This window comes from Saccopteryx bilineata, chromosome 2 (genome assembly GCF_036850765.1).
Source record: "Saccopteryx bilineata isolate mSacBil1 chromosome 2, mSacBil1_pri_phased_curated, whole genome shotgun sequence".
Taxonomy (NCBI): Eukaryota; Metazoa; Chordata; class Mammalia; order Chiroptera; family Emballonuridae; genus Saccopteryx; species Saccopteryx bilineata.
In genome coordinates, this window is record NC_089491.1 from 6,626,680 (window position 1) to 6,648,332 (window position 21,653).

Sequence of the window (21,653 nt, forward strand, 5' to 3'; positions counted from 1 at the left end):
GCGGACAGGATTGTCATCATTTAGTAGGGGAAACAGACACAAGTCACAGAGAGCTGTGAACAGGGGCTATCATGGTAGAATTCCAGGCAGCTCAGAGAAAAGGCTCTAACCCACCCACAGACAGCAGGGAAGGCTTCCTGCAGGCAGTGGCATGGATGAACTGAAAGCAAAGCCCAGGGTGAGCAGAGTGAGTGGTGGGAGGGGAAGGCTGCGGACACAGGTGAGTGAGCAGGAGAGAGAAGGGAAGAGCAGGTTGCTGTAGCAGAGCCTGGGGCAGCAAGGCGTCTGGGCAGCACCCTGGTTGAGCAGGGCCTGGCAGAACCTGGGAACCCATAGAATTTGGAGGCCAGAAAGTTCTCACTCCCAGGTTGAACTCAGTGGGTGGGACCCAGAGATGCAGGCGGTTAAGTTGGGGTTAGAAGTAAATCCCAGCCTGGATTTCAGATCTCTACCTGGAATGGATTTGCCAGAGGCTACAATGGAGAAAGCCAAGCTGGGCTTTGAGGGGGTGTGATGGGAGGGGATGGCCCAAAAGAGGATAGCTTGAAGAAATGGCGTGTGACCCACTCTCCTAGAACACCCTTTCTTCCCACTACCTTGGTCAAACTCCTATGTTCGAATCTAAACGGTCACTCTATTACCCAGACCCCCACAGGCTCTGTTCCTTCTGTGATTTCAAGATCTTTAGAAAGACCTTCTCAAACAGTGATCTTCACTGAACACTTACTATGTGTCAGGTACTTGCTGGGCACTCTGCCCTCAGAGAAAGAAACAGCTCCCACAGCCGGAAGAGGCAGGGCCAGGCTAGGGGCCCAGGCCCAGCTACTGCACCCCAGCCTCCCTCTGTGCTCAGGGCAGGGTGGGGTCCTTCTTCCTTCCCTGCAGGCTCTTCCCTGCTCCCCCCACCAGTCAGATCTCCACTCAGTTGTCCCTTTTTCCCAGTTCCTCTACTTCCCATCATGCTCTCCATCCCCTCAAGTAGACTGAGGTTCCTGGAAGGCAGGCTCTGTTTATCTTTTTTTTGTATTTGTATTTTTCTGAAGTGAGAAGTGGGGAAGCAGCCAGACAGACTCCTGCATGTGCTCAACTGGGATTCACCCGGCATGCCCACTAGGGGGCGATGCTCTGCCCATCTAGGGTGTTGCTCCCTTGCAACCAGAGCCATTCAAGCTCCTGAGGCAGAGGCCATGGAGCCATCCTCAGCGCCTGGGCCAACTTTGCTCCAATGGAGCCTTGGCAGTGGGAGGAGAAGAGAGAGCTAGAGAGGAAGGAGAAGGAGAAGGGTAGAGAAGTGGGTGGGCGCTTCTCCTGTGTACTCTGGCTGGGAATCGAACCCAGGACTTCCACATACCAGGCTAACACTCTACCACTGAGCCAACCAGCCAGGGCTGGCTCTGTGTATCTTGCTTCTAGCTGTGTTTTTGTGTTAAAAGGGGTTTGGTTGTGCTTTGAACAGGGGAGATTTCAAACAACAGTGGTTTAAACAAGAAAACTGTTTATTTCTTGTTGAAGTAAATACAGGCAGTCAGGGCTACTATGGGGCTCCATTGCCTTTGGGGACCAGAGCTCCTAATGTCTAGTTGTTCTGCCATCCTCAACATGCATCTTAAACTCACAGCACATAGCAGCTGCTCCAGCTCCAGCCTTCCAGCCTTCTAGCCTCTGTGTTCACATTCTGGTCTACAGAAAGGAGATAAAGGGAGAAAGTATCTGACCCTGTCCTTTAAGGAAACTTCCAGGAAGTGATATAAACAACTTTTGCTGACAGCCCATTGGCCAGGACATGATCATATGACTTTATGTAGCTGCAAAGGAAGCTGGGAAGTGTAGTTTCTAAGCCAGACAGCCATGTGCCTAGCTAAGGATTGGGAGTTGGTAATCTTATAGAAGAGGAGAGAAGAGACTTAGTGGCCTGTGTCATAGTCTCTACCTCCTGGCCCATCAGCATTGTCATCATCATCATCAATAGTAGTAGTAATAATAATATAATAATAATAGCTGACATGTTCAGTACTTTATTTTGTTGGCATTCATTTAATCCTCACAATAACTCTCAAGGTAGGAAAACTAGGGACAATATTGGTTGAATCACCTGTCCAAGTTCACCCAGCTGGTAAGTAGCAGAGCTGGGATTTGGACATCGGGCCATCTGGCTCTAGAGCTGACAGTGTCTCTACTCTGCAGAGCCCGCTAAATTGCTATGGAGTGAATGGCTGGCTGCTGATTTTGCCCTTGACTTTCTGTAAAGGGACTGGGTGCCCCTCAGTGTGGGTTTCTCATTTGCTCCTTGGGCTGGCCCAGAGCCTGGACTGTGGTTTCCAGGACTGAGCCCGGCCTGAGGCAAGGGGACTCCAGAGACTACCTCCTGGATGGGGTGAGTGGTTTTGCTACCAGGAGGGGAGGGAGGGACAGGGGCAGCTGTGATGCAGGAGTCCAGAGAAGGGACACACACACACACACACACACACACACACACACACGGAGGCAACCTCAGGCTTCCTTCAAAAACTGGGGCTGGGTGAGTGTGAAAAGACCTTTCCAGGGCAGCATGGAGCCCAGGGTGGCTCTCCCCAGGATTCTGGCTGCCGGGGTGTCCTGACCCTGGTTGGGGTACAGGCAGGGGAAACGGGGAGGGGAGGCTTTTGCCTACCAGGTACGTTGACTGGCAAACTTTCCTCCCGTACTCTGCTCTCCCATGGAGGATGGGTTCCTTTCCTGGGTACTTCTGGCGACATTTTCCTACTCGATGCACCTGGATTTGGTGCAAAGAAAGGAAGCCATGAGGACCGTGAAGAGGCTGGCCTCAGCTGTGTGGCTGCATCCTTCCGGGAGAGAGGCCGGGCAGCAGAGGGTGCGGTGATCCCCCAGCCATGCTCACTGGGACACCAGTCATTCCCCCGCCAGGCCCCTGCCTGATTCCCTGTCGGCTTCCCAGCTGTTCTTGGCCCAGCTCCTCACCACATAGCCAATGTCCCAATTCCCTTCCCTGAAGTGAGGGGGAGGCATGGCTTTTTCAGTGCCACGGGCCACATGGTGTTTGGTGATACCTTCATACCTTGTTTTGTCCATGAATGCCTAACAAATACCTAGAGTTACATTGGGAGCCAATTAATTTGAAATACAGCTAACAAGATTTTTTTTTTAAAGCACGAGTGTGCTCCTTTTAAGCATTAACAAGACCTAGCAGGAAGTCAGAAACGAAGGACTGATAAGTGAGATTCTGAGGAATCTACGTCCACTTTGATGTGATCAGCAGAGATCAGTGATTTCTGCTGGGAACAGAGCAGCAGGTACTGCTGACTGCAGGGGGTGCTAGGTGCGTTCATCCCAGAAGGAAATATTAAACTGTAGTTAGAAGGAAGCGGAAACAAAGATGTCACCCCCCTCCCCACCTTCCAGGTTCATGAACGCCCTTAATTCTAGCATACCACATCCCAGGTTAAGGACCCGTACTCTGCTCCAACAACTGGGATGCAGGCAATATGCCCACCAAGCATGGAGTTCTGGGAGGGCACGGAAGGGAGGTTGAAGTGAAGCTGTGACAGGTAGAATCACCTGGCCCCCAAGAACCAATGAAATGTGGACATTGAGGAAGGGGGCGGAGCCAGCATGCTGCTGGTTTCTCCAGCCTGGGCTCCTGAGCTCTAGGATCCCTGATAGAAGAGCAAGGTCAGAAAGAGTGCGGACGATGAGCGTATCAGCCCAAACTGGATCTAGCTTGGGGGGGGGGGGGGGGGAGGCTCAGCCAGCTGTTGATTTGTTTTGCGGTGGTAACAACCAGCCTCCACACCAGGGAACGCTGCTTCCTGCTCAGGTTAGCAGTCGGCTGGGCCGCCGGACGACAGCAGCTGCGCTTTCCTATCACTCTCTCCGGGCCCCGGGCCCAGACGGTGCTGCGTTCACGGTAGAGCAAAGACCCATGGATGGCGACCTCATAGGTTTGTCCCCAACATCCTGGACCATTCTTAATATGCAGTATGTGCTCAACCCCTTGCACTGAGTCTCCACACGACCCAGCACAGGGGTTCATGAACACGTTGTTGAATGAGTGAGTGAATGAATGAAAGCGTGTCTGGATGCATGAGCGAGGAGGCTGCGGTCACATGCACATACACACGCATGCTTGTTCAGTGCAGGAGATGTATGCAGCACATGTGTTCCCAAAATTAGTGATGGCGGGGACAGTGACTTGGCGTAGGCTGGAGCAGGGCAAGCCAGAGCACTCCACTCCCCACCCGTCTCCTCTCCTCTGCTCAGGCAGTAAACTCACTGAGGTTGCTTTGTTGTTGGAGGAGGATGGGAGAGCAGAGAGCGATGGGAAAGGCAGAGGCCTGCAGCCTGCAGCCTTTGGTGCTGACACATCTGCTCCTTCCTTCCTCCCTGACCTCCCTGTGACCTTCCTCACCCAGCCTGGGCCGCTCCACCAGAGACCTCCCAGAATCATCAGGGCACGTCCAGCCCAGCTGGGCTCTCCCCCCTCCAGTGTCCCACCTCCCAGCTCCTGCTGGGACCCTGGGAGCAACCTGGCCAGGCCAGAGGAGAGTGAACCACGGCATGGCTCCCGGGAAAGGTCGGACAAGGGCCTGGGCTGGCCCCAGTGCGGACTGCCTGCCCTGCCCCTCAGTCTTACCTGGGTGAGGCAGGCCACTCTGCCTCTCTGACCCGTGATCCCGCTGTCTCTGGACTGGCGCCGCAGCCCTTCCTTGCCGCCTGAGCCTCCAGCAGGTCATGAGATCGTGTCAGAAGGCTCTGGGAATGGGAAGGCTTTGTTAGTGTAATTTTGTCATCCTGATTATCATTTCTCTCCCACCTCCCTCCACCTTCTCGTACTGGGGACAGTGTAGGCTCAGCCCCCACATATCTGGCCCATCAGGGCAGGTCTGTGTGCTCAGCTCTAAGTCCCCAGCCCCTGGCACAGCACCTGGCATCTAGTAAGTGCTCACGAGTGTCTGTTGGATGCACGCACCGCATGGCTCTGGGGGAGTAACGGACAAAGCTCTTTACCTCCAGGCTCCGGTTATCTCATTCACTGAGTCACAGACTAGGGGTCGTGAGGCCCCTCCTGCTTGAAATCAGGACTACATGTTATTGTTGTTGCTGTGCTGAGTCTGGTTGGGTTTTTGTTTGTTTTTAATATATATAATATTCATGTCATAACACATCATTTCACCTGGGCACAAGCCAACCTCTTGCTTTCCGACCTGCTTCTGTGCTTTGACCTTATTCTTCATCACATGGAAACGGTGCAGGAGTCTTTGAAACACAAGTCTCCACAGGATAAAGACAAGGGTCTTTTTTTTTTTTCAGAGACAGAGAGAGTCAGAGAGGGATAGACAGGGACAGACAGACAGGAACAGAGAGAGATGAGAAGCATCAATCATTAGTTTTTTGTTGTGACACCTTAGTTGTTCATTGATTGCTTTCTCATAGGTGCCTTGACTATGGGGCTACAGCATACTGAGTAACCCCTTGCTCGAGCCAGCGACCTTGGGTCCAAGCTGGTGAGCTTTGCTCAAAGCACATGAGCCCACGCTCAAGCTGGCAAGCTCGGGGTCTCGAACCTGGATCCTTCCGCATCCCAGTCCGATGCTCTATCCACTGCGCCACCTCCTGGTCAGGCAAAGACAAGAGTCTTTAATGTTGCTTACAGGGTCTTGCTTGGCCCAGCCCTTGGAGGCCTTTCCAGCCTCTACCGAAAGCCTCCACCCAGAGCTTCAGTGGCGCAGCCAGTTAGCACGCGGTCCTTATACAAAAGCCTCTACCAGCTCCAGTGCGCAGACCTTCTTTCTGCCCCTTCTCCTCCCTGTGTAGGCCTTTTGCACATGCTGTTCCCTCAAGGTGCAATACCGTTCCCTCCCTCTTCACCTGGGTAACTCTTATTCATTCTCCAGAATCGGCTCTCAGGCCACCCCTCTGGGAAGCCTTCCCCAGTCTTTCTTTAGAGTGGGTCAAATCTCCCCATTATTGACTGCCATCGCCCCGTGCCTCTCTCTCCCAGTGCTGGGACTCGGGTCTTCATATGTGAAATGGAGACAATACCAGTCCCCACTGAAGGGGGCGTGAGCCGGCCAGACCATCTGTGCACAGTTCCTGGCCTGGTGCTCAGCACAGCACCTTGCTGGGACAAGAGGGCACTCACCGGGGGGACAGGGCACGGGATAGGTGGGGGCACGGCCTTCAGGGGGCATCCCCTGCAGCTGGTCTACAGCAGGCATCAGCAAAGGCGATAGAGAGAGCCTCGGAGTGGCTGCCAAAAAAGGTGAAGACTGAGAGAGAGAGAGAGAGAGAGAGAGAGAGAGAGAGAGTGTGTGTGTGTGTCTGTGTGTGTGGCTGGCAGGGAAGAGGCTTTGGGGTGGAGGAGGAGACCAAGCTGAAAAGCCAAGCACTGCAGTGAAGCCAGAGGCCCAGAGGCAGGGACCTGGAGGGGACCCATGAAAGGGGAAGTGGGCCTGGATGGAGGGAGGGGCTTCCCACACCTGGGAGAGGAGACTGCTGAATTCCGGACCCTAGGCCTGAACACTCACTCGGTCCCCTAGCATTCCTGGCGTCAAGAACTTGCACGCTGCCCCTCCAAGTGCTCTATTTAAAATTGAGCTCTGCCCCTTAGGAGCTGTGTGACCCTGAGTGAGTCCTTTGCCCCTCAAAGCCTAAGTTTCTTTCATTGTAAAGTGGGTACAATAACATACTAGTCTGCCAGGGTGCCATTGCAAAGTACCATAGACTGAGTGGTTTCAACAGCAGACATTTATTTCCTCACAGTTCTGGAGGCTGGAAGTTCGAGCTCAAGGTATTGGCAGGTTTGATTTCTTCTAAGCCCTCTCTCCTTGGCTTGTAGATGGCAGTCTTTTTGCTGTGTTGTCACGTGGTCCCTCCTCTGTGTGTCTATGTCCTGATTCCTATTCTTTTTTTTTTTTTTTACAGAGACAGAGAGAGTCAGAGAGAAGGAGAGATAGGGACAGACAGACAGGAAGGGAGAGAGATGAGAAGCATCAATTCTTCATTGCAGCTCCTTAGTTGTTCATTGATTGCGTTCTCATATGTGCCTTGAACGGGGGGTGGGGGTAGGGGGCTACAGCAGAGCAAGTGACCTCTTGCTCAAGCCAGCGACCTTGGGCTCAAGCCAGCAACCGTGGGGTCATGTTTATGATGCCACACTCAAGCCAGCGACCTCGAGGTTTCAAACGTGGGTCCTCTGCGTCCCAGTCCAACGCCCTATCCACTGTGCCTCTGCCTGGTCAGGCCTAATTCCCTATTCTTAAAAGTACACAAGTCATATTGGGTTAGGGACCACTCTAATGACTTCATTTCACCTTGGTCACCTCTTTAAAGACCCTATGTCCAAGTGCACATTTTGGGTACGGAGAGGTTAGGACTCTAACATATTTGGGGGACAAAGTTTAGCCCATGACACCTGTTTTACCTTCCCTGAAAGAAGGCTAAACTGAAGACTGATCTTGGTGTAGTTTGTTTGGGAATATGTTCTCAGAGGCAAGAGTGAGAGGCAGAGGAGGAGGAGAGCAGAACAGGAGAGGAAACACAAATTACTGACTCCACCATGATGGAAGTCCGGTGCCCAGTCCCCCGAGGCGGTCTGGGATTCCTTATGAAATACGTTTCAGGACCGTCCGCCCGTGGCTCTGTCTCCCCGGGATCAAGGTTGGCCTATAGAGTGTTACAGATGAGCGTGGGTGACTGGTGGGTGGGTCCCTAGGGCGGGGAGCAGTATCTCACGCTGGGCATCACAGAAACCCAGGGCAGGAGGCGAGATGCCACTGGCAGGCCTAGGGTGAGGCACTGGCAGGCCAGGTGTCGAGCTGGCCCAAGCCTGCAAGCACTGTTCACTGCAGCAGGCTGTGGATTAAGAGGCAAAGCCAAGGGGTTTGAGAGTGCAGGAGACGCGTTCAGTACAGCCCGCCCTTTGCAGCACTGGGCTCTGCCCCTGCCCTCCACTGGGTCTGGTGTATTCGAGTCCCCTTCAGGAATGGCCATCAGCAGTCCTTGCAAGGAGGTTGCTGAGATGGTTCCTGCAGCCACATCTGCGGGAGATACCCACACCTGAACAGCACCTCCTCTCTTTGCCTACAGGTTCTTGGCATAAGGACCCCAAAGAGGCCAGGTGGCAGCCACAGCTTTGAGTTCAGTGGGACCCATACTATCACAGGTAGCCAAGGCCATTAGCAGACAAAAACTAAGGCTGCAGGGACGAGAAACACAAATTCACAAATGGAGCACTGGAAGGAACGGCGAGGGGGACATCCTATTTCTGCAACTTGTTCCTGGCCTGTGTGTCCCAGCTCCTTGGGACACAGCACCACTGACTGGTTGAGAGTTCTGCACACAGGGCTGTTGGAATGGGGTGTCAGAACACCAAAGCACAGAGAGGGCGAAGAACCTGCCTAGGCCGCTCATTGGGCCTGAGTCTAGCCTTGACTCCCAATTCAGTGGTCCTCCAACCACACCCCAGAGAAAATGTGGGGGTCATGGGGAGAAGATGATGGGAGAGGGGGGACCTTGTGCCCACCCCATCCAGGGTGCCTATAGACAGTAGGCACTTGACTATAATATAAATATATTTGCTGAGTGGCTGCATGAATGCCTGAGTAGGTGGGTGGATGAACCAATGGACAAACAGGTGGGTAAGGCCTCGCTCTGTATTGCTCCCAATCCCAGCCAGCCCGCCCGCCTGGTCCTTTCCTCCTCTTTCTACCTCATTTGGTTGCGAGCAGTCTCACTCTCATTTCTGCCAAGTCACAGCTCTCACCCACGATGAGGCTGGCTCCGTGTGCCAGGAACCCGAAGGGAAGGAAGACTGACAGAAGCTCAGAGCCTCCCCGCCAGCTCCATTTTCCAGATGAGAAAACAGAAGCAGGGGCGAGTCCTGAGGTCTGTGCTTGGGCCCAGAAAGCCCCACCTCCCTTGCAGTCTTGGGCCCCTGCCCGTGTCTGGTTCACGGGCCACCAGGGTCAGATGTTGGTAAATTGCCTGTGTGCACCTGGCTGGAGGTGGGGGCTGTGGTCAGCAGACCAGACTCCCTGAGGCCCCATTGGTCCCTCTGAAGATGCATCAACACAACCCAGGGAGCTCCAAGGAAACTCCAGCTGGCCTCTGAGAGGCCCAGCAGACCCCTGACCCCTGACCCATCGAGGGGCGGCCCCAATGCCACTCCCTCCCCTCAGCGATGCTCTCCTCCCAGTCCTTCCTCTCTGGTGCCTCTCATGCCCTTCTCCAAGGTCTGGAGGCAGGACCCAGGACCCCACCTCTGTCCACACATGTCCTCTGGTCTTGGGCAGGCCTCTGCCCCTCTCTGAGCCTCAACCGGCCACCTGAGCCCCTTCTGACCCTGACTCTCCAGGACTCCCTGACCATCACAGCCCTGCCCTCCCTTCTTCCTCTGTCCGCACCCCCTTTCTCTCCAGCGCCCCCAGCCCCCACTCTGGCGCTCTCTCTGGCCCCCTATGGACGCCCACTCCACACGGTGCCTTCTCCCTCCTCCTGCTCCCCCTCCCCCTGCCCACCCTCCTCGCAGAATGCCAAGTCTGCAGGTTTCCTACGACCTTGAGCAGCCAGCAGGTTGGAAGCAGAGCTGGCAGCTCAGAGCTCTGCGGAGGGGCCTCTCCCCAGGAGGTCTTGGGGGCCGCTGCCTCTGCAGGCCCCTCTCCCCACTCCCTGTCCCCCTTGCCTGCTTTATTTTCCTCCACAGCATTTCCCATCTCACCGCTTCCTTCACACATGTACTATTTGATTGTTCACCCCCTCATTAGGATGTCAGTTCCGCAAGGGTAGCGGTCCCTGATGTGATCACGGCTCTGTTCCCCACGCCTGGAACGGTGCCTGGGCTGTAGGTGCTCAGTGAGCACTAACGGAGATTTCCTCCGCCCTCTGACAGCAGTCCTTGACAAACACCTACTTCTGCACCCCCTCACTGCCCTGATCAACAGGTCTGCATGCCAGGACTATGCCACGCTCCTGTGGGAAGACGGAGAAACTGAGGCTTGGGTAGAACCGGAAGAGAAGAACGAATCCAAGGTAACTGGTTTTCGTGGGATTCGAATCCACGCATCCAGACCATGCGCCTGCGCTCTTAGCCCTTCCTCCAGCCTTCCTTTCGCAGGCTCACGCCAGAAAACCGAGGGGGCGGGCTCAGTCAGCCCTGGGGCCTTTGGCCACGCCCCTACTTGTGGACTGGAGAAACTGAGGTACCCCACTTCCTCGGATTCCCTGGAAGCCTTCTTCCCAGACCCCCGTCAGTCCTGAAACTCACGCGCACTCCTTCCCTGAACGCGCCCCTCACCCAGCCCTGGGCCCGAGGCGGAGCTTCGCCCGCGCCCACCGGGAGCCAGGGAGGGAGAGAAAAATGAGTTTTCCTGCCGCCCGGTGGCGGTGTCAATTGATCGGGCGCGGGCGGGGGCCGCGCGCCGGGCTGGGGGCCTTGCTCGCAGCTGCCGGCGCACAATTATCGGGAAAAAACTGGGGCGGCTGCTGCGGTGAAATTAGTTATCGATCCCTCGGCGGGGCCGCGGGGCCGCGCTCGGCGCTGACGGCTGCAGACCCTGGCCGGGCCCCGCCGGTCGGGGGAGGGGGTAGAGGAGCGGAGGGAGGCGCCCCCCCCCCACCCTCGCAGCCCTACACCTCCTCCTCCTCCTCCTCGCGCCCTCCCTGCAGCTCCGCTCTCTCCTCTCCCATTCATCCCGCCGCGGTATCGACCCACGGCTGACCCCGCGCGCACCCGCGTCCCCTCCCACTCGCCCTCCTCTCCCCAGCTTGGGCCCCTGTGCCGGCCGCATTGCCCGCGGGGCTGGCACCGGTGCCCCGCACGGCGCGGGGATGCCCGGGGGAGTCCACGAGCTGGTAGGGAGTGACAAACGCTCGGCGGCGGGGGCGGCTCCCTCGGAGGAGGGGCAGCTGGTGCAGGGGTGGGAGCCGGCCCTGCCCCTTGTAGACGCGGTTTGGAGCCCTGCTGCCTGGGAAAGTGCATGACCCCTCTGAGCCTCAGTTTCCTCATCTGTAAACGGGGTAGTTCCTACGTCTTGCTGTGGAAAGGATAAAATGAGAGGGTGCCTGAGAAGTGCCTGCGCTTGTCTCCGCCTGGAAGCGCGTTGGGGGTTTGCTTCGTGTTTATATCACCGATTCTTCCCAGCAGCCCTTAGAAGATGTGTCGTGTCCACAATTCATAGATGAGTAAACTAAGTTGAGAGAGGGGAGATGCTTTGTCCAAGGCCGCACAGCAAGGGAGTGGCCCCTGACTCCAGAGGGGAGACTGGAGAGGTCTTCTCAGTAGAATGCTAACATATTAAGGAGCCTGGGTTGCTAGGTTGGTCAGAAAGGGGGGTCAGGTCAGGCACCCCCAGTCGACCTGGCTCAGGGCAGCTTGGCTCAGCAGCCTCCAGGTAGGAGGGAAGGAGAAGGGGAGGCCTCTCCTTTCCCAGCACTAGACTAGAGGTGGCGGTGGGGGTGCCAGAGCAGGGATCTGAGTTCCATTCCTCCCTCCACTCACCAGCGTGTGACCTTGGGCAGGTCCCTCCCCAGGCCTTCTACAAAGATTGGATCTTCTGTCCCCTAAGACTCCCTAGGCTCACCCATCTTTCTGCTGCCCCCCCTGCCTGCCAGCCACAGCCCCCTTCCTCTCTCTAGCACCTCTCCATCGAGCACCTGCTCCATGCAAGGAGCTGCGCTGGGTGCGGGGGACACAGCTGAGAACAGCAGCCCCTGTGTCTGTCCTGGGGCCAGATGGGTACTGAGCAAATCGTTACACAGCTCTGTAGGATACTTGTGGTAAGTTCAGGGGACTGTGACGGGATATGGCTGAGCCCCGCGGTGGGTGGTGGTGGTCCACAGCTAGGGAAGACTTCCCAGAGCAGGGGACCTTTGAGCAGAAAGTGAAGGTGGGGTGGGAGGGGTCAAAGGCAGGGATGATCAGCCCATGTAGAGAGGACCGCACAGCCAAAGCTGGAATCCAAAAGGGACTTGGAGCGGTTTAGAAACTGGGAAAGGCCAGTGGGCTGGAGGGCAGGAAAGGAGGGTGAGGTCAGCAAGGTCAGGCCAAGAAGGGCTTGGGAGCTGAGGGGGCTCATCCGCGTGAAGGGGAGCATGCGAGGGCTTTAAGCAGGGGAGTGGCAGGGTGTTCTTGCGCCTCACACCCGGAAGCCTGGGGTGAGAAATCCCGCACTGCAGGCCTGCCTCTGCTCTTAGCCTCTTAGCCTCAGTCTCCTCAGCTGTAAAATGGAAATACTGATTTCTACCACTGTAGGGGCTGTGGGCTTTGGAGTGAGTCAGCCTCGAGTTTGAGTTGTCCCTTAAAGCTGGGGGACCGTGGGTGGTATTGACAACGACTCAATCAAAAGGGGGGTCAGAATAGAATCCCGGGGTCTCTATGCTCCCCTCCTCAGCTTTCCTGGCTCCAGAGATGGTTCTCAGGATCCAGAACACACGCCTTCAGTTAGGCTGTCATAACGTTCAGGTCCGTGTGAGGACATGCAGGTCTGTACATACGCCTTTGCATGTGTGCACTGTGGATATGGGCGTGGGCGCATGCATTGCTGAGGCTGCACGTACTTTGTATAAGTGTGAGTAGCTCCATACATGCATGAATAACTGTGTATGTGTTCATATGCATGTGTGCATTTATATAAGCACATGGAATGGGCATCTCTGGGTGCACAGAGTTGCATGGATATGTATGAAATGGCCATGTGTGCATGCACATCTGATATAAATTTGCATTCTGGGTGCATAATGTGTGCACACTGGCATACATCGGTATGAAGTATACATGTTGCACATACCCACCTTTGTGTTTGCACCCACCCATGTGTAATTCCTCTGCACACATGCACACTGGCGCAGGTAGCTGTTCCCAAGGGCATGCACATTTCTTAGGCTGCTGATGTTTGTACCGGTGTCTGCTTGCCTGCACGACATTCTGAGCATGCATATACTCAGGGAGCACAGCACACGGCCTGGGAGGAAGGTGCTGCATGTTTCAGCAGAGGGCTGAGGGCGGAGAGACAGGGTGGGGCTTGACTGCTTCTTCTCTGGCAGGGGACGCTGAAGAGGGAGGCAGAAGCCAGTCAGGACCACCCAGCTGTCCCCTACACACAGCTGGGTGGAGTCCTCCCTCCAACTCCCCCCAGGCCTCTAGGGCTGGTAGAGGTGTGTTGGGACAGGAACAGCAGGTGGCCTTGCTAAGCAGGCAGAGGCCTCCCCAGGCCCCTTGCCAAGGAGGGCTCTCCTGAGCCTCTGAGCTTACAGAGGCATGCCACTGCCTGCCACGTCCCTGCCAGCGCCTCACACGTCCCTGCCAGCGCCTCACACCTGCACCCTGGCCTCTCTGCTCAGAGCATGGGCCTGTGGCCGGCTGTGGGGCTTGGCCCTTCTTGACTTTCTCTCCATCCTGCAGCCTTGGCTACTGGGCCCAGGCCGGGGCCGGGCCAGGGCTCTCCTCCTAGGCTGCCGGAGCTGCCTGAGGGACACAGAAGCATATCATTCCTCAGTTTGCCCGCCTGGCTGGTAGTGGGGAGCCCAGAGTGCAGAAAACCAGCTCTTTCCCTCTTTGTCACTTTCTTTCTTCCTCCGTGATTCCTAACCACGTCTGCGATGCCCTCCTGTCTGCCACAGCTCCCCTCTCCCTGCCCCCACCCGACTCCCTCTGCCCTCCAGGTTCCAACAACCCCCTGCCTGGGTTGCCAGCTCACCCAGGCACACTTTTTCTACTTAGGGCCTCGGGGTCTCCAAAAGTCTGCCTAGCCCCATTTAGAGTGTCCCTCCTGGGCCCTCAAGGACCCCCTGGCCAACATGCTGTCCTCCTCACCCTGTCATCCTCAGGGGTGTCGGCTCGGAACCTGCACCATGGCCCACCCTGACCTGGTCGCTGTGGCATGGCTGACCTCTGAGCTCTGGAATTCGGCCATCCCGCAGTGCTGTGCCTTCTGCCCATGCCACCCTCAGTGTCCTGAGCAGTACCTTACCTGTCACCCTCTTCCAGAGCCTCTGTCCCCGAAGTTCCCACCCCTCCCCAGGACTCATGTCTACCCCTTCTGCACAATGTCCTCAAACTGTCCTACCCTAGGGTCAAGCCATCTCATGAGACCACACCTCTGAGCGACAGCATTGCCGCAGTAGACCGATTTCCACCACAGCCTCTCTGCCCAGACACCACACTCCTTCAGCTTCCCTGTTCCCTCCCGATGTGTCCCTTCTCAGGCCCCCATGGGCTCCATGGCTTTGCCTCTCGATTAACTGGTAGTGTGTACTGGCCCTCAGCTCTCCCCGGCAGTGCCCACCACATCCATGGCCTCCGGGACATTGCCCTTTGAACGCCAGATCGATCACCTCGGCTGCCCTTGGACACCTCCAGTGTGTCCCCAAAGCCCACACAGGTTCTTCTGACCCCAAGACCACCCTACTGACCTTCCCCTCAAAGAATAGTCCCCAGACATTGCTCCTGGGCCAGAAGCTGGGACATCACCCTTGCCTGCTCCTTCTCCCTCACCCTCCACTTCCAGTTGGTCACTGAGCATCCGTGCTTGGGGTTTACCAGGCTTCTTGAATACAGGTTTCATTAAGTTTGAAACAATTTCAGCCATTATTTTTATTACTAGTTTTTCTGTTTTCTTTCTTTTTTTTTTTTTTGTAATTTTCTGAAGCTGGAAACGGGGAGAGACAGACAGACTCCCGCATGCGCCCGACCAGGATCCACCCGGCACGCCCACCAGGGGTGAAGCTCTGCCCACCAGGGGGCGATGCTCTGCCCCTCCGGGGCATCGCTCTGCCACAACCAGAGCCACTCTAGCGCCTGGGGCAGAGGCCAAGGAGCCATCCCCAGTGCTCGGGCCATCTTTGCTCCAATGGAGCCTTGGCTGCAGGAGGGGAAGAGAGAGACAGAGAGAAAGGAGGGGGGTGTGGAGAAGCAAATGGGCGCTTCTCCTATGTGCCCTGGCCGGGAATCGAACCCAGGTCCCCCGCACGCCAGGCCGACGCTCTACCGCTGAGCCAACCGGCCAGGGCCAGTTTTTCTGTTTTCTTTCTTCTGTCCTCTGGGACTCCAATGATCCATATGTTGTGCTGCTTGGAATTATCCAAACTCACTGGTGCTCTTGCCTTTAAAAAATTTTTTTTTCTCGGTTTTATTTTGGATAGTTTTATTGTATGCTTTCAAGTTCACTAATCTTTTCTTCAGCCTTGTCTAATCTGCTGTGAATCTCATTCAGTGTCTTTTTCATCTCAGGCATAATCATTTTCAACTCTTAAAAGTTCATTTTGAAAAAAAAAAGTTCATTTTGGATCTTTTTTTATATCTTCATGTTTTTAATATTTTGAAAATATAGAATACAGTTATAAAAACTGTTTTAGACTCCTTCTTTGCTGATACTAACATCTGTGTCAGTTCCAGGTCAGTTTTCATTGATGAACTATTCTTTTCTTTCTGTGTTGAGTTTTCCTGCTTCTTTGTATGCCTGGTTATTTTAGTGGATGCCAGACATTGTGATTTTTTTGAGATATTTTTGTATTTTTATAAATCTGCTTGAACTTGCCTGACCTGTGGTGGCGCAGTGGGATAAAGCGTCGACCTGGAACACTGAGGTTGCCGGTTCGAAACCGTGGGCTTGCCTGGTCAAGGCACATATGGGAGTTGATGCTTCCTGCTCCTCCCCCTTCTCTCTCTCTCTCTCTCTCTCTCTCTCTCTCCCCTCTCTCTAAAAATCAATAAATAAAATATTAAAAAAAATTTTAAAAAAAATCTGCTTGAACTTTATCCTGGGAAGCAGTTAAATTGCTTGGGAGGCCTGACCTGTGGTGGCGCAGTGGATAAAGCGTCGACCTGGAAATGCTGAGGTCGCCGGTTCGAAACCCTGGGCTTGCCTGGTCAAGGCACATATGGGAGTTGATGCTTCCAGCTCCTCCCCCCTGTCTCTTTCTCTTCTCTCTCTCTCTGTCTGCCTGTCTCTCTCTCTCCCTCTCTCTCTCCTCTCTAAAATGAATAAATTAAAAAAAAATTAAAAAAAGTCTTTTTAAAAAAAAAAAAATTGCTTGGGAACCAATTGCTTCTTTTGGGTCTTGTTCTCTGATATGTTGGGTGGGTTTTTAGCAATGCTTAGTCTAGGGTTAGTTACTTCCCACTTCTGAGGCAACAGCCTCCTGAGGCTTGTACCTACTGCCCTGTGAGTTATGAGTTTCCAGTCTGGCTGATAGGAACAGGCACTATTTCCAGCCTTGTGTGAGCATCAGGCAATGTTCCCTCTAATTCTTTCAGATGGTTTCTCTTGCAAACCACTGTTTTGAGTTATTTTATTTATTTATTATTTTTCTGAAATATTTGGTTGTTTCAAGTGGGATGGTAATCTGGCCTCTGTTATTCTATCTTGGCCAGAAGCAGAAGTCAATCAGCAAGTTTTGATGATTGTACTTCCTAATACTTCTTGAATCTATCCGCTTCTCTCCCACCCTGCCTCGGATTCAGATCCCGTTACTTCCTGACTGGGTGACACCCGTAACCGACCAGGGCTACGCCTCCGCTCCGTTCCGTGGTCAGTGTCATTGCAGGGGCAGCCCAGGGGTCTGCATGTTCCATGCACAGCGGCCAGAGTGATCTTTCCGGATTGCACTCTGACCGTGCCCCTCCCCAGCTTCAAACCTTTGTGCTCCCCTTGTCTGAGTTAATTTTAAACTCCTATCTGTGGCTCATCAGGTCTTGAGACAGCCAGATAAACAGCTGCTTGTGATTTTCCCAAGGGGTCACCCTCTCTGTGGGGCCTTTGCTCATCTATGGCTCCTGCCAGGAACTCCTGCCCTCTCCCCTCCTCCTCTGGGCCTCAGCACAGGTGACACCGGCTTCAGGGTGCCTGCCTGCTCAGATAAGGAAAGGGGCCCCGGCCCTCTGCAAACCTTCCTCTTAGCACAGATTATTCTGGATGGCAGCTGCCTGTGATTGTGTGTGCCTTAGCTTGGGCCTCCCTGAGGGTAGGACCCTAGTTCCTCATGCTGAGCCCTGCCTATCGTATCCACTGAAGAATGAATGAACGAATGAGTGAATGACTGAATGATAATAGAGGAGAATATGGGCAGTGAGGAGGGCTGGTGCTGGGATTGTGGCTCAGAGACTTGTAGCCTCCTGCCAGCCCTCCCCAACTTGCTGTGTGACTTCGGGCTATCAGCAGCGCACAATGAAGCAGTCTCCAAGGCCTGGTCCAGATCTGACTACTTTCACAACACTATCCCATTTCCACAGCGTCATGGAACAAGTCACAGTCATGCTGAACCATGCCTGTTTGACAGATGGGGAAACCAAGACCCAGTGGCGGAGAGCTGGACCCCAGGTCACACAGCACATCAGTGGCAAAGCCCAGCTCGAGGCCTATGTGACAGCTCTCAGTTCTGTAATCCTGGGTTTTGGCAAGGAGGATGGAAAAACGGGAGTACCCACTTACTGTGCCTGTGGGGCGGCCTCATGGGCATGCTGGGTTGCGGCCAGGACTTCCCTGTGAAAGCACGAAGGAGGAGAAAGGTCTCTCTGAAGTGGTCACACAGCTGAGGGAGTTTGGGGGGGGAGGCTCTAGGTCATCCCAAGGTCAGTCCCTGTCTAGCTTAATTATTCATTAACCAGGCAAGTCCAGGTACTGAGTTAATGACCAGCACAAGACTGAGGAGGGGGCAAATTCTTCCCCCAAGGGGTGGGCATGACCTGCAAGGAAGAACAGGGAAACCTGTAAATGAGCAGTTGGTGGAAAAGCCATTCATTCATTCATTCATTCATTCATTCATTCATTCATTTACTCACACACAAATTCACTTCTCTCTCTGTGCCTGTCCAAGAGAAGAACCCTGGATATCCAGCTGTTGGAGGGACAAAGCAGTGGAGGACAGGACAGGACAGTCCAGAGTGGTCAGTGTCATTGCAGGGGCAGCCCAGGGGTCTGGGAAAGCACAGAGGAGACCCCCAGACCAGCTGGGTGAAGTGGATGAAGCTCTTGGACAGGGTAAGGCCCTGAGTAGACCTGTAGACCCACAGGTCTCGTGTGGCTGAGAACATACCCCATGACTGGCATGGTGTGGTGTGGTGTGGCGTGGTGTGTGTGGTGTGGTGTGGCGTGGTGTGTGTGGTGTGGTGTGGCGTGGCGTGGTGTGGCGTGGTGTGTGTGGCGTGGCGTGGCGTGGTGTGTGTGGTGTGGCGTGGCGTGGCGTGGCGTGGTGTGTGTGGTGTGGTGTGTGTGGTGTGGCGTGGCGTGGCGTGGTGGATAGGGCACTTGTCCGTCTCTCAGCTCCCCCCCCAGCTCATCCTCTATAGTCTATAACATTCCTTGCCATCAGGGATGATGTCGTCAAGCCAACTTCTATCCATGCTTTTCTGTCACAAAGAGTCCAAGGTGGGAGTTCCTCCAGTGGTCCAGCCACCCTGCCACCCCGTCCCCAGCGCTTGGTCCTCGGGCAATACTCGTGAACTGATGGATGAGGAAGGAGCTCTCTCCCTTCCCGGGGTCCAGCGGGTGCACAGCGAGAGTGGAGGGGCTGTCGGAGAGGAGGCTCTGTGGACAGGGATGCTCCAGGGACCGCATGATGGTCTTGTCCCTGGCACCCGGGGGTGGGGGGTGGGGGGTGGCCTGGACCTCTGGGGGTCTTGTGCACTAGGGCCAGGGTAGAGATGGAAATTGGAAGATGTTGGGGGCTTGCCACAGGAGAACTGGAAGGGCAGTGGGAGGGCGAGGTGGGAGTTGGAGGCGATGGGTTGGCAGGGAGGCAGGGAAGAGAGAGAGAAAGTGGGCCTGACCTGAGGTGCCACAGTGGATAAAGCATCGACCTGGAACGCTGAGGTCACTGCTTCGAAACCCTGGGCTTGCCGGGTTGAGGCACATATGGGAGTTGATGCTTCCTGCTCCTTCCTCTTCTCCCTCTCCCTCTCTCAGATGAATAAATAAAGTATTAAAAAAGAAAGAAAGAAACAGAAAGATAGAAAGAGAGAGAGAGAGAGATTGACAGGAGAAGAACCATGTGCACAGGCCGAGCACGAGGGGCAGAGGGTGAGCCAGCGTGTCTCCTGGGAATGTGGTGGGACAATGGGGGTTCAGTTGTTGGGATCAGCCTGGAAGCTCGTATGTGTTCCCGTGTGTGCGCACTCACGCATGTGTCACTGCACAGATGTATTCCCATGTGTGCACACTCATGCACGTGACACTGAACATGTGTGCTGCTGATTCCCTACTGTCATCCCTACCAGATCGCTGGTTCCCTCCCTAAGGCCCTGTCTTCTGGTCCCATCCTGTCTCCTCTCATCCCCTCCCCCCCCAGAAGTCTGAGGAGGAGGGGGCCTGGGCATCACCGCCCCCACCCCCGCGTCTCCTTGCTGGAACGTGGAGCAGCCTGGGCCAGTGCGCTGGCCTCGTCCCATCCTCACCCCACTTAGGGGGCTGATGGAAGGCTCTGGGCAAAGGTGGCTCTTTTTATTGAAACGAAATAAAACCCTCCTGGAGACTGTTCCCAGGCTGCCCAGTCTGTCTGGGTTTGAAAACCAGAGTCCCAGGCTTGGACCCGTCAGCGGGGTGGGTGAGCCGAGGAGTGAGCAGGCGCGGGTTCCCCCAAAGTGGCGATGGCACCCCGTGATCTCCGTCTCGGCCACCTCAACCACTGCAGGAGGCCCTGGGGGGGGCCCAATCGGCATTCCGACAGGTGAGCCCAACATTAGCATCCGTCAGGTGGGGGAGGATGTGGGCTTCGGGCTGTTGGCCTGACGGCCAGGCCTGGAGGGTAGGGGGGGGGGGCCGAGTGGAATCTGAAACCCCAGCAGCCGGCGCTGAGGCTGCACCCGCGGAGGCGGAAGCTTCAGTGGAGGCCTCAGCCCCCCCACCCCCCACCCGGCACTCCCAACAAAGACCCAGCCGGGAGGAGGGGGTATGTTTGTTCAGCTCTGGGGCTAGAGGGGCAGGAAGCAGAATTTCAAAGCGGTTTCATCCTTTGTTACCCCTTCCCAGCTCCACCCCCACACCCCAGACTACATTCCAGAACCAGAGGGGTCCTGCCCCGGGAGAATTCCGCTGAACCAGAGGCTCGGGTTACAGCCGAGCTGCGCTTGGAGTAGTCCAGCCTCACGCGGGCCATTCTGGAAGGCTGAGCTTTGAGTCCGCCCGGTCCCCATCCTGGGACCCCCTCCAGGCCCTTGAGCCCCACTCTGGGACCCCTCCAGGCCTTGGGCTTCAGAGGAAGGGAAGGAGGGAGGGAGAGGAGGAAGGAAGGAGGGAGGGAGAGGAGGAAGGAAGGAGGGAGAGAAGGAGGAAGAGATGGGGAGAAGGTCGAGCCTTGGTCTCAGCAGAGGATTGGGTGACAGGGTCTGGATTGATTCCTCTCAGCAGGGGAGCTGGACCTGGTTTTCTGCCCGGGGTCTGACCTCACATGGAGCTGGCGAGGTGACTCTCGATTTGATGAGGTGGTCTGCAGGAGGGGATTCTTTCTTTCCAAACAAGGCAAGCTATATTTATCCTACTTCCAGTACTTTCTTGAGGTATATTTTATATAATATAAAATGCTCTAGGCTCTGGCCTGTTGGTTCAGTGGTAGAGCATCAGTTCAGTGTGTGGATGTCCCGGATTTGATTCCCAGTCAGGGCACAAAGGAGAAGCACACATCTGCTTCTCCCTCCTCCCCCCTCTCCATTCTCTCTGTCTCTCTCTTCCCCTCCTGCAGCCATGGCTCAATTGGAGCAAGTTGGCCTTGGGTGCTGAGGATGGCTCCATGGCCTCTGCCTCAGGCGCTAGGAAGAGCTCAATTGCTGAGCATCGGAGCAATGGAGCAACGCCCCAGATGAGCAGAGCATCACCCCCTAGTAGGCTTGCTGAGTGGATCCATGTTGGAGTGCAGGAGAGAGTCTGTCTCTGCCTCCCCTCCTCTCACTGAAAACAAAAAATGCTCTAGTCTGCCATATACAACTCTGGGATTTCTCACATTTGTGTCGCTATGTGACCACCACCTTGAGCACGTTACAGGGCACAGTCATCATTCCAGAAAGCTTCCTCCTGCCCCTTCCCACTCATGCCCCAACCCAGGGAACCAGAGTCTGACCCTCACAGCCACAGACAGTTTTGACTCTTCACAGGGATGTAGTCAGAGAATGTTCTCTGTACTGCCTGGTGTCTTTCCTCAGCATCGTGGTTCAGCTGTGTCATCGTGGGTGTCACTAATTGTCTTTTTTCATTGCTCAGTTGTATTTTCTTCGTTTAGCCCTCTTCTGTCCTTGGCCATTCCAGCCCTTTCTGATCGCAGACTCTGATGAATGGAGCTGCTCTAAACACCCGTGTACCTGTATTTTGTGGAGAGAGAGGGGCTTGATGTGACACTTGTTTCTTCCTTGATTCTCTACTAGAAGCATACAGAGACACGGGACCTTTGTGCGTGCTGTCCCCTCTGCCTGGACGCTATGCTCCCTGTCCTGTGAGACTGGGTCTTTCTCATTGTTGAGGTTGCAGCTTAGATGTCACTTTCCCAGAGAGCGTCCCCACCCATCTAACAATGTCCCTCAGCCCTTCACGCCAGGTTTCATTCTTGGGTTTTGTGTCTTTGTGGCACTTCCTGCCATTGCAGCTACCTTATCGCTGTACTTGTTTCCTGAGTGCTGGACCCTTCCGGAAGGTTCCTGAGTTCTGAAGGAAGCCACTAGGCCTGTGTATCCCAGT

At 55.1% G+C, this 21,653-nt stretch overlaps 1 long non-coding RNA gene across 1 annotated transcript; it reads right to left on the reverse strand.

Moving 5' to 3' along the window:
• Positions 1-1,478: 1,478 nt before the first annotated feature.
• Positions 1,479-17,512, reverse strand: LOC136322722 (uncharacterized). Its single transcript, XR_010728856.1, has 4 exons — positions 17,424-17,512; positions 4,631-4,749; positions 2,651-2,752; positions 1,479-1,680 (listed from the first exon to the last, which is right to left on the reverse strand). It is a non-coding gene; the product is annotated as an uncharacterized lncRNA (long non-coding RNA).
• Between the last annotated feature and the right edge of the window lie 4,141 nt (positions 17,513-21,653).